Here is a 13,775-nt window from a genome sequence, read left to right as displayed (position 1 = left end):
GCCCTCGACTGAGATAACTCGATCTCGCTCAGTTACAGGTAATTGATTTGTTTTCTCGCACCTCGTACTACTAAAGCTACATTTGAATGCTTCCGCGTTTAAACGTAGTCCGTCCTTACAAAGAAGACAACGTATTTCACAGCGTAGATAATATTTCATCCACAACATCAGATATCTAACAATATCAAAACAATACATATAACGACAAAACAGAATATTCATAATGCAGATTTTCAATTCCAAACCGTTAACGCGCGGATGAATAAACCGCATTGTAAAAATTCCGCGAAATGTCACGTAAAGGTATCAGACAGATATATAGGACGAGATAGAGAAATCTAGCATGGGGTATGACGTGGGATATCTCTGTCCGAGGTGCGATAATATGTTTTTCGATCGTTTCAATTTGTCCAGAAGTTTTCCTTTAACCTTTGTTGCTTACATTGTCTTTATCTTGTTTCACATTTGACGTTGCATTTTCTTGTATTAAGTTTTTATATTACCAAACATTTACCAAACATTGTCGCAAATATCGTATTTTTTGTATTGTGTCATAATGTCAACATTAGTTTGTTCCGATAATCCTAAAATTGCCTGTTTGTGCTGTTTCCGTATTGACAACTTTGAAATCCTCGTGTTGTTTCTAGATCACCAGCGTGATCACTCATCAGCTTTTTGTATTCAATTGTCTTTTTCTCTGTCATTGTCTTTCTTGTAAGCTTTCTTCTCGATGTGGAAAGGACATTAACAACATCCGTGAAATCAGTTTCTATATTGCGAAACATTGCATTTGTGTTGTTTCTTTATTGCCAAATGTTTTCTTTGTTTTGTCGTTTCTTTTTTCTTCTTCAATATTACCTGTATTGTGTTGTTTTATCTATATTATCTATGTTGTGTTGTTTTTATATTGTCAATATTGTCTATGTTGTATTGTTTTTATATTGTCAATATTATTTATGTTGTGTTGATTCCTTTTTATCAATATTATCTATGTTGTGTTGTTTCCTTTTTATCAATATTATCTATGTTGTGTTGATTCCTTTTTATCTATATTATTTATGTTGTTTTGTTTCCATTTGATCAATATTGTGTATGTTGTGTTGTTTCTATATATCAATATTGTCTATGTTGTGTTGTTTCCTTTTTTAACAATATTGTCTATGTTGTGTTGTTTCCCTTTTTAACAATATTGTCTATGTTGCGTTGTTTTTATATTGTCAATATTATCTATGTTGTGTTGTTTCCTTTTTATCTTTATTATCTATGTTGTGTTGTTTTTATATTGTCAATATTGTGTATGTTGCGTTGTTTTCATATTGTCAATATTATCTATGGTGTGTTGATTCCTTTTTATCAATATTGTCTATGTTGTGTTGCTTCTATACTTTAATATTGTTTATGTTGTGTTGTTTCTATATTATCTATGTTGTGATGTTTCCTTTTTTAACAATATCGTCTATGTTGTGTTGATTTCTTTTTATCTATATTGTATATGTTATGTTGTTTCCTTTTTATCTATATTGTATATGTTGTGTTGTTTCTATATTATCTATGTTGTGATGATTCCTTTTTTAACAATATTGTCTATGTTGTGTTGTTTCCTTTTTATCAATATTGTATATGTTGTGTTGTTTCCTTTTTATCAATATTGTCTATGTTGTGTTGTTTCAATATTGTCAATATTATCTATGTTGTGTTGTTTCCTTTTTATCTATATTATCTATGTTGTGTTGTTTCAATATTGTCAATATTATTTATGTTGTGTGGATTCCTTTTTATCAATATTATTTATGTTGTTTTGTTTCCATTTGATCAATATTTTCTATGTTGTGTTGTTTCCTTTTTATCTTTATTATCTATGTTGTGTTGTTTCCTTTTTATCTATATTATCTATGTTGTGTTGTTTCAATATTGTCAATATTATCTATGTTGTGTTGATTCCTTTTTATCTATATTATTTATGTTGTTTTGTTTCCATTTGATCAATATTGTCTATGTTGTGTTGTTTCCATTTGATCAATATTGTGTATGTTGTGTTGTTTCTATATATCAATATTGTCTATGTTGTGTTGTTTCCTTTTTTAACAATATTGTCTATGTTGCGTTGTTTTTATATTGTCAATATTGTCTATGTTGTGTTGTTTTTATATTGTCAATATTATTTATGTTGCGTTGTTTTTATATTGTCAATATTATCTATGTTGTGTGGATTCCTTTTTATCTATATTATCTATGTTGTGTTGATTTCTTTTATCTATATTATCTGTGTTGTGTTGTTTTTATATTGTCAATATTGTCTATGTTGCGTTGTTTTTATATTGTCAATATTATCTATCTTGTGTTGATTATTTTTTATCTATATTATCTATGTTGTGTTGTTTTTATATTGTCAATATTATCTATGTTGTGTTGATTTCTTTTTATCTATATTAGCTATGTTGTGTTGATTCCTTTTTATCAATATTATCTATGTTGTGATGTTTTTATATTGTCAATATTGTCTATGTTGCGTTGTTTTTATATTGTCAATATTATCTATCTTGTGTTGATTATTTTTTATCTATATTATCTATGTTGTGTTGTTTTTATATTGTCAATATTGTCTATGTTGTATTTTTTTTATATTGTCAATATTATCTATGTTGTGTTGATTTCTTTTTATCTATATTAGCTATGTTGTGTTGATTCCTTTTTATCAATATTGTCTATGTTGTGTTGTTTCTATATTGCCAATATTGTCTATGTTGCGTTGTTTTTATATTGTCAATGTTGTCTATGTTGTGTTGATTTCTTTTTATCTATATTTTCTATGATGTGTTGATTCCTTTTTATCTATATTATCTATGTTGTGTTGTTTCTATATTGTCAATATTATCTATGTAATGTTGATTCCTTTTGATCAATATTGTCTTTGATGCGTTGTTTCCTTTTTTAGGTCACCTGAGCTTTAGCTATCCGTTTTCGTCCGTCGTCGTCCGTCGTCCGTCGTCCGTTAACATTTTACATTTCAAACTTAAAGTCAAGTTCTGCTGGGCCGATTGAACTGAAAGTTGGTAGGAATGATTGCCTCATGGTCCTAACAAAGTGTTGTTATTTTTCGGGTCGATCAGAAATCCAAAATGGCCGCCACGGCCGCCAATTTGAAAAACTATTTCAAAATTTAAAGTCAAGTTCTGCTGGGCCGATTGAACAGAAAGTTGGTAGGAATGATTGCCTCATGGTCCTAACAAAGTGTTGTTATTTTTCGGGTCGATCAGAAATCCAAAATGGCCGCCACGGCCGCCAATTTGAAAAACTATTTCAAACTTAAAGTCAAGTTCTGCTAGGTTGATTGAACTGAAACTTTGTAGGAATGATCGACTCATGGTCCAGACAAAGTGTTGTTATTTATCGGGTTGATCAGAAATCCAATATGGCCGCCACGGCCGCCATTTTGAAAATACCTATTTCAAACTTAAAGTAAAGTTCTGCTGGGGCGATTAAACTGAAAGTTGGTAGGAATGCTCGAATTATGGTCCTGACAAAGTGTTGTTATTTTTCGGGTCAATCAGAAATACAATTTGGCTGCCATGGCCGCTATTTTGTAAATTCCTATTTCTAACTTAAAAACAAGTTCTAATAGGCCGATCTCACTGAAAATCGGTCTAGGAATGATCAGCTCATGGTCCTGACAAAGTTAAGTTAACATTATACTTAACTATTTTTTACTCAAAATGGTACATATTTCAACAACAAAAATAAATACTGTAGGACGCAGGTGACTGTTAAGGCCCATGGGCCTCTTGTTATCAATATTTTCTATGAGGTGTTATTTCCTTTTTATCAATATTGTCTATGTTGCGTTGCTTACTTTTTATCAATATTGTCTATGTTGTATTGTTTCTATATTATCTATGTGGCGTTGCTTCCTTTTTATCAATATTGTCTATGTTGCGTTGCTTCCTTTTTATCAATATTGTCTATGTTGTATTGTTTCTATATTATCTATGTTGCGTTGCTTCCTTTTTAACAATATTGTCTATGTTGTATTGTTTCTATATTGTCTATGTTGTATTGTTTCTTTTTATCAATATTGTCTATGTTGCGTTGTTTCTATATTGCCAACAGTTTTGTTTCTTGCGCTAGTAAATGATTTCAATGTTTTGCATTTGTGTTATCTCAATACTGATAAAATTGTATTGTTGTCAGGGTCTTTTTAGATTGTTGCTATTAGTCTTGCGTTGTTAAGGACTTTTTGTGATGTTTTCTAATAATCTTGCGTTGTGAAGGACTTTTGGTATTATTTCTATACTCGTTAATGTTTTACTTGTGTTGTTTCTAATAATCTTGCGTTGTGAAGGTCTTTTGGTATTATTTCTATAATTGTTAATATTTTACTTGTGTTGTTTCTGTTTTTTGTTTATAATTGTCAAAGTCTTTTTGGATCGTTCTTTGTTAGCTCACCTGCCCGAAGGGCAAGTGAGGTTATGCCGTACAGCAGCGTCCGTCGTCCGGCGTCAACTTTTCCCTTTAAAAGCCTTTATCTCCTGAACGACTGATTAAATTTTAACTAAATTTGATATGAAGCGTTCTTGGGACCAGGGGCTCAATATATTTATGAAATAAGGGTGTGGGGTGTGGCCTCCTAGGGGTCTGAGTTAGGGGCCAAAAAGGGAAAAAGTTGTAACGGCCTTTGGGTGGTTAATAAAAATTCNCGCCACGTTTGTTCCTGGGGAGGGGGTGAAGTTTAGTATAGTTTATATAGAAAATAAAAAATAGGCCATATCTACCATTGTTTTGAACGGAAGATGTTCATATTTGACAAAAATACTTGTTAGGAGAGGAAGGTTTGCTGGTATAATTTGTGTTACCCTGACCCCCCAGGGGGCTGAGGGGCGGGGCCTAAAGGGGGCAATTTGGCTATATTGCTACAAACAACTTCTTCTGTAGAACTCTGTACTGGATATCAATCATATTTGATCAAAAGTATTCATGGGAGGCAGGGATTCAAAATTGTACAAATGGTGTGGCTGACCCCCCAGGGGGCTGAGGGGCGGGCCAAAAAGGGTTATTTGGCTAGACTGCTTTAAGCGACTTTTCTTGAACTAAGAGATGGATATCAACCATATTTGACTGGAAGCATCCCTAGGTGGTGGAGATTCAAAATTGTACAAATGGTGGCGCTGAGGGGCGAGGCCAAAAGGGGGCAATTTGGCTATATTGCTATATTACTTCTTCTGTAGAACTATGCCATGGATATCGATCATATTTGGTCGCATTCATTCAGTCTACGTTTTTCTGGATCAGTTCTTTGTGTTTAGATCCCTTGTTTTGTCTACGTTTTTCTGGATCGGTTCTTTGTGTTTAGAGTCCTTGTGTTGTCAACGCCTTTCTGGATCAGTTCTTTGTGTTTAGAGTCCTTGTGTTGTCTACGTTTTTCTGGATCAGTTCTTTGTGTTTAGAGTCCTTGTGTTGTCAACGTCTTTCTGGATCAGTTCTTTGTGTTTAGATCCCTTGTGTTGTCAACGCCTTTCTGGATCAGTTCTTTGTGTTTAGAGTTTTCTTTCTTTTATATATGCACAAATTTTCCTATTTTTTTTATTTTACCGATTCGCGATATGTCAACTTCAACTTCTGTTTCTACGTATCAAAAATATTATTAATTATCTTTACTGACCATGTAATCTCACTCGGTTTAAATTGTTTTTATTTATACCATCGTGGATTCTTTACTTCAGGAACCCTTCTAAAGCCTTGGAATTTTCATTAAAACAATGGATTTTTTTCTGTCTAATTTCACTGTATATTGTGATTAATGCCTTTTGGGTATACTTGGTGCCAAAATTGTCTTATTAACATTCCATTTATGTAATATCAACTATTTCAGTATTGTTTTATGTTTCTATAAGACTTTTTTCAATATTTATACACAATGACTTTATCACACTTCACAATTATTAAAACTCTTGAGAACGTTATTCAATCAAGTGTATGCAATGTTCTTTGCACAAACTATTAAGTAACACTCTTATGTAAATAGGCAATACATTGTATGACGTGATATACTTGTACTGTAGACTTTTCCTCTTCCATGATCTGGCGTAGGAAATCCATTTTTGAGAATCGAAATGTAACCGGTGTTTCTTACCCCAAATGTCAATTATCTGACATGAATAAATCTTATATAAGTTGTGTATATCTTTCCACCACAGCTATTTTCAGTAAGTATTTAATGATAAAACGAACACCAACGTCGACTTCCCATGCTTTTATTTTTGTTTTTGCTGTGGTACAATGAGCAGAGCGGACTACACCGTTCTGATATCAAACACAAAATGAACTGGACATATGATAATGAGTGTACATAATTGAACTAGACTGTCCCTGTCACAAGGGTCCAAATTATCTCCCTTCTTTGTGAGGAGGGACTGAACCGTCCCTGTTGTGAGTGAGGAGGGTCTGAATACTTCCCTTCACAGTGAGGGACTGATCATGAACCGTCCCTGTTGTGAGTGAGGAGGGTCCAAACACTCCTCCTTGGCAGTCTGGAGGGTCTGCCTATTATCAGTGATGAGGAAACAACATCCCCGGATCTATACAGCAGATGTGACAGAGTTATCTCCCTGCTCCTAATACTACTCTGATACTTGACAAGAGATTGACATTTTTTCCAATACAAATTTCATTAACTTTTCAGCAATTGTTGGTAGAAATCGACACATGCTGCAATGTCAGTATAAACTTTCCATTTTTCATTATTTTTATAATTCCAATTTACTTCTCATCAGACCTCTTATCTGTCAGGCAATGGAAGTGGGAAGGGAGATAATTCAGCCCAGCTCCTTCCTCTATGTACAAATGTTTTGAAGCACCAGGCCTCCCGGTTAAAATGATTTCTGTATATGACACAGACTGGTCCTATGGATAATTGTCATAAATTATGAGTTTGATGGTTAGATCCACACTGCCGTTCGTGGTCAAACCTGTGTGTCCATATACGTGGTCAGTTCATATATTTGTCTTTAAGCATTCGGTCAATAACTTGGACCGATCTTTTGTATGTCTTAACACCCAACCTTTATACTAAAATATCTAATTTAAATTCATATAACAAAAAAATGTCACATTTATCAAACTATCTTTATGAGATTTGGTATCAACTTAGGGTTGTTTGTTTGACGTAACTAGGAGTAAAAAAGGATTCAGTCAAGGTGAAGGTCAATTCCAGGCTGTTGGGTTTAAGGGACACACAAGTTTGACTGGGAGAGGGACAGTGCGGTACATTAACTAACTGTATACTGAGTTATCTACATGACGATACTGCATAAATTACATTGTATGTACACATTCTAACAAGGGCATGTGTTTCACCTCCAACTGCGGGGCTAACCTCTTCACACTTGGGGCTATATTGAGGGTTTTACAGACCAGACTCCAAAACCATAAAATAATTAAGACTCAAGTCCAAATTGGAATGCTGTTAAATTTCATATTTCATATCTTTAATTTAATTTCCCACATCAAAATGTGAATTTGCATGTCTGTAATTTTAAGAAATTCAGGCTGATTTTTATCATACCTATTTATACAAACATGTATATGTCTATGCCTTATAACATCTGAAATTTGGACAAAGTCTAAAACTGGTTTATAATATAATCTCGGGGTCGGCTAATGTGTACATACCGAATGATACTGAGCAGATTCGTTTACTGTTAAAACGTTAAAAACAAAATTCAGTCTTGTTGCTTACAGCTGGAAAAAAAAACAACACATTTCCGTCTTAACACACCCTACAAAACAGTTGGATCGAGGTTTCCGACACATAATGATAAATGATATAATGACACACTCAGATTAACAATTAATTACGCTGATCATCTACAACAGTCTGGTTTGGACTAGCAATAACATTTATTTACATTTCACATTGTTTAGATACACATTTTGTAGTAGCATTTCGCCCTGTAGGAGTAACATGATCTGAGAGTGAGGGTCAACAACGTTGTATTTAACAACTGTTCAATGACACTGGTATCCTTTTCATACAGGTATCATTTAAAGGGGAGTCACAAAGTTTACACTGCAGTTGAAATGACAGAGATACAAAATGTGCTTAATCCTTTTACATAATTCCATAGAATAATATGAATGGTCATAAATGGGGGAGTTTTGTAACATACAGCAAAGTTTGCTGGTATTTTTGAAATCTATAAAATGAGGTAAAAACTCTGGCAAAACACCAAAATATTGTATTCTTATCAGGATATTTTTTCTTTCAAAATGTCTGTCATATTACCTGCACAAGACTGGAGCGTTATGAACAATCTGAAGGGTAAAAATCCCCCGCCTCTGTAGCCCTGAGAAACAGTCGGCCTGACCGAAGATTAAGCGCTGTGAACTGTCGCAGTAATTATACAATATATCTCTAATCATAAAACACTACTAACCCCATAGAAAGTTGAGCTGATTTTTTTCGTATAAAGTATAAAACACGATGACGACAACCCCCTAACACCACTACACAAGCTCTTCACACTAACGACTCTATGCTTAGGCCATCATCTGCTCACACCAAATTCATCCTCAAAAAATTCTGTCGAAGAAAATCATTTCAGCTAAACGGATTGGTAAAAACACTGATTAAACGTAAAGGTGAGTTTGATCAAATCGGTATAATCATCTTACGAAACAATCAACACCTCCAACATCAAACACAAACTTTAGCCTAAAGGGACTAGCTTAAGTATAAGGACAGGTCTCTATCACAGCTAACAGAAAGCTTTGCCCCTCTCTGTTACTAGTCTGAAGATGTCTGCTGGTACTGGCTGGATTTGAACAGAGACTAAATTCTAGTACCTTGTCAAAACAAGTCTGTAAGTGGAATCAGAATATCTGAGACTTCCTATAAAATTAAATGTGAAGTTTTATCGGGTTTTTTTCTACATTAAATGTATCTGATTTTCTGACCAGTAAAACTACAGTATGGTGGACCTGTATGTGCTATGAGTTTGGTATGGCTGACATATCTAACACCTGTATAAACATGATGACTACTACGAGAACAATACTGATGACATCCCCCCCATCCACACCCCACAGGGGCACTCCCACTGATGTTTATGTACATATGACTGATGTGTTCTCACATGGAAAAGTCTAGGCCGTCACAGGCTTATGTATCACAGAAATGATGAGATCAACACAGTGCTCGGGTCAAATATTTCTCATTTGAAACGTCCTTTCTTCTATAGGAAAATATGTTTAGTTATAGCTTAGACTGGTAATGGTTGACACCAGAAGGGGATTCAGGGGCACAAATAACTACCTGGAATCTTTTTAAGTTACAAATTGTTGTTATCAACCTTTGAACTGTAACTGTAATCAACCTTTGAACTGTAACTGTAATCAGGCCCTAAAACCACCAAGCAATTTGAGTTTAAACCTCCACTCCATATATAACATATAGGAAGTGGTGATCTGGGGACTAACTCCTAACCTATATCCTCTCCTGGATATCAAAGGTCATGACCTTTATCATCATGATGCAAAGGTCATGACCTTTTACATCAGTATACCAATGTCATGACCTTTATCTTCAGGTTGTAAAATTTATAACCTTTAATTTAACATCAGGACACAAAGGTCATGACCTTTATCATCGGATACCAAGGCCACAACCTTGACTACAGAACATATCTAGTGGTACCAAACAGCTGATGGCGTTTATGTTTTAAAATGGCACATTTGGGTTGCCTACAACACACTATGGCACACTATCACTACTCCACCTAATTTTGCATATTTGCTTAGCAACTTTAGGAGGCTTGGGACTCCTGGTAGCAGCACGTAAGTACAGTTTCTGTAATACACTAATGTCTATATATCACGGTTGACATGTCTGTTTGGGATCCCTGGACAACGGACGACAATGAAATGGAAACTTTTTTCACCAGCATGACAACAGCTTTAATGAACTATTTCTGGAAATCCATACCTCACAGAACATTTAATACGGGAGAATGAAAATGAACTTTACTAACAAAATAAATCACAGCAGTGTTCTGAGAGTACAAATTGCCACTTGGCCAGGCTGGGATTCCAACCCAGATCCTCAGATTACAAAACGGTCACACAAACCAATTAGCCTACCTGGTCAGTGGTAGTTAAATGGCCAAGTCATGCTTCATTCATATTCAAAACTAAATTACGGAGTTTTACTGTGTGTATGAAAATCTAAAATGGATTTCTTTCTCCTGGTTAGACTACAGTGGGACAGGGATCCCTAACAGTTAAGAATGACTAAAATGACCCCATGTATGAACGGTGTTGGCCCAGACTTGTCCATGTTGTTTTTTACAATCACTTCCTGTTATATACATAAAATAGAACACATCTGGATATAGACCTAGGCAATCCTGGGATATATTTCTATGTTACAACAACAACACTCCATGTCAGGCCAGCGGCCTGGTAGCGCCACAACGACACAGATCACCGACGCTTCACACAAACCACGTACCACGACGTAGGACGACCATGATGACAAAGCCACGACACAACGACAGCCCAGAATGATGAACCACACCGATGTGATGAGAGGAACTCCCAGACACCCCGGGGGAGGTGCCCTCAGGTGAGTAATCATGACAACATATGACACAGGGGCTTCCCATGTAACCATGACGAGGTATGACACGAGGGCTTCCCAACCTAACAATGACGACGTATGACGACGGGAGGTCCCAACTAACTAGTTAATGATTTCCTATGTACAACAACACATCTTACTAGCAGTGATAAATAACCATTCAGCGCTACCAAACCTGTATCTAATAGTCTACAATACCCCTTGTATCAAAATATACGCATTGCAGCAGCCATATTTGGCGTAACGAAATGTTCTCACGTCTTAAAAAACTTTTTTTTTTACACAATTAACATTGTACAAATAAAACAGAACATAAACTTGATGCTATAGATACATGATGACAGTAAATATTGTCAACCATAACTCCCTGTCGGAATCTGGTGAAAAAATGTATAAATAATTTATTCATACGTAGCTGTTAATACTTGTCTTTCCTTGGACACCAATAATAATAATAATCATCATAATATACCATTTTCAACAACTGCAACATTTATCATATATAATAAAATGAAAAATAATTCATTCATTAGAAACATCCTAGTCAAACTCAGTGCATGATCTCATATAAAATCAGTACATTGTCATCGTATACACATTTAAATCATTCACACTCCCACATATAAAAACAATAAAAATCTGATCTTCTAACGTCACGCAATATACAACTGAACATCTATTTATAGTTTTCTTGACTCAATCATACTTGTGAACCCAAAGCTGAGGGTTATATACGTTGTACTCGCCATATACTCACAAACTGTAACTGAGGGGAAACAAGTTTTACAGCAACAGTTTTCAGACTCGCATGGAGTAAATCACATATCGCCAGATAGCAGCAACACCACAAGTGCTGCCCTCTAGTGATGGCAATACAGACAGTGCCCCCTAGTGGTGCCAGACAAAGTGATCTCTCGCTTACACAGCCTCACTATATATAATAAATACATCATGAGCATTGATTCAGAATTGATATACCTTCTGATACATAATCATTAACCATCCATTTTTATATTAGTATTGGTACAATATCTACAAGGACAATGGCTGATCCGTCGCACCCAATAATCCCATGAATTGATGATCCGACGATTCAGCTGATCTGACAGGACCAACAAGTCCGACAAATCGCTGATCTGGTACACTGCCGGATTCCACGAACCTTAGATCTGACGGACAGCTAGGATCACACAATATATATATAATCATTAGGAACTTCATGAGAAGAACACCGTTATACAGCCTTCCTCCTCCCCGGTTACACCCACAACGACGTGGCTCAATACAGCGGAGGTTACTGCGCCAACCAAAGCTCCTAGCTCCCTCTGTTGTTGTGAATAACTTCCAGACCTAAGTAGCAAGCTTTCAAAGCTTTTACAGAAATCAGTTGTATGATTTCAAAGATGTGAGTTAATCAATTAACTGATAAACAACAGTTGTGAGTAAATCAATTAACTGATAAACAGTTGCGAGTTAATAAATTAACTGATAAACAACAGTTGTGAGTTAACCCTTTTACCAATGTAAACCATAATGAACTTATCCAGATCAATACATGGAAGAGTCTACTAAAGTTGCATTGGGCTGAAAGGGTTGCAGACAACAGTTGAGAGTTCATAAATTAACTCACAGACAACAGTTGCGAGTCAATAAATTAACTTACAGACAACAGTTGCGAGTCAATAAATTAACTCATAGACACCAGTTGTGAGTCAATAAATTAACTCACAGACAACAGTTGTGAGTCAATAAATTAACTCATAGACACCAGCTGTGAGTCAATAAATTAACTTACAGACAACAGTTGTCAGCTTATAAATTAACTCAGACACTCTTCCTTTTCCGTACAACCCAAATCAACAGCGAGAAGTTACACTGTAGGATATTTGATATCTTTTCCATGTGATTCTGGTACAAGCAATAAAATATCTTTTCCTGGAATATGAGACAGCAGTGTTTTGAATTTTGTCAGTATAACTTGAGCTGAAGCTATGAGCCATGGTATACACAGATGCAATATGAAAGATGCCACAGCCGAGGTTGTAATACACAACAAGATGCCACAACCGTTGCATCTCCGCTCAATGAGAACCTGTATCCTGAACACCAGCCTCATTATAAACCTCTACATGGTATAACATACATCTATGTACAAAGTTGATGAGATGGTTATGCTTAAAGTACAGTCAGCAACTTCTGCCAAAATCAATCATAAAATTCTCCTTTTTCAACCCCCTCAAAACTGTCATCCTGTTTCTACTTGAAATATTCGGTCCCTAAAACATGTCAAAAAGAATGTTGCCTACAGGATTTATTTAGAAATTGTTATTTAAAAGAAATTACAGGTTAAATACTTTTATTCGTTTACCAAACTTCAAGTCCATGTAAAAACTTAAAAGTAACATTTCTATTTAAGTTTTTATATGGAACAGATAGATAACTGTACTAGATAAACATGATACAATAGATAATGAAATATTTGAGCTGAAGTTGCTTTCTGTGCTGTTAGCTTTTCCTTCCCGCGAAGGACACATCACAGACTGCGTAAACAGCCTCCAGCAGTATAAGGTAGTAGTGCGGGATGGGGTGCCACGACCAGGATCAGCCGAATACGACCAGGGATGACGCGTGGCAGTTGATGGCAGATGGAACGTGGTAAGTCATGATCACTGAGCTTGCTGGAATCCTAAAACATATCAGAAAACAGTTCTTGTAATATCTGATGCAACCAATTGGTGAAAGGGGAATTGTGTTGATGGTCAATACCAGAAATGAGGTGATACGCCTACAGATTATAAATGCATTATAGACCTAGTAACTTCAGTTTTCAGAACAGAAAAATCAGGATATGAATCTTAAGGTAATTGTAAAAATAAATAAATTGGAAAACTTAAATCAAGGCAAATTAACAGCAGTCTCAATAAAAAAGGATATACAAAAAAACAAAGTCCTAATTGTGAATATGAGCATTTCTGAATCAACATGCTTTCAGATTTCTCAATATCGTAATAACTGAGTAAATGATAGAACTGTTATATTCCGTGGAAATTCAATTGTCATCTTGAGGCCACCCAGTCAGAGCTTCAAAATAGAATTCAAAGCTCCTCAAATGAGAGCAGTGAAAAAAATCACGCCAAGCTAGGAA

At 35.3% G+C, this 13,775-nt stretch overlaps 1 protein-coding gene across 10 annotated transcripts in view; it reads right to left on the bottom strand.

Annotated features, from left to right (window-relative positions):
• Nucleotides 1–6,232: 6,232 nt before the first annotated feature.
• LOC110462155 (nucleolysin TIAR-like) overlaps nt 6,233–13,775 on the bottom strand; it is a 290,371-nt gene continuing 282,828 nt past the window's right edge. For 9 of the 10 annotated variants that reach the window (XR_002464240.1, XR_002464243.1, XR_002464244.1 and 6 more), the window contains one exon: nt 6,233–13,316. The gene's annotated coding sequence lies outside the window, so the exon portion shown is untranslated. The remainder of the gene's footprint in view (nt 13,317–13,775) is intronic. The other variant, XR_002464241.1, reaches the window with a different exon arrangement.

The sequence above is a fragment of the Mizuhopecten yessoensis genome, unplaced genomic scaffold (genome assembly GCF_002113885.1).
Source record: "Mizuhopecten yessoensis strain PY_sf001 unplaced genomic scaffold, ASM211388v2 scaffold1429, whole genome shotgun sequence".
In the NCBI taxonomy this organism is placed as follows: Eukaryota; Metazoa; Mollusca; class Bivalvia; order Pectinida; family Pectinidae; genus Mizuhopecten; species Mizuhopecten yessoensis.
This window is presented reverse-complemented; position numbering and strand designations above follow the sequence as displayed.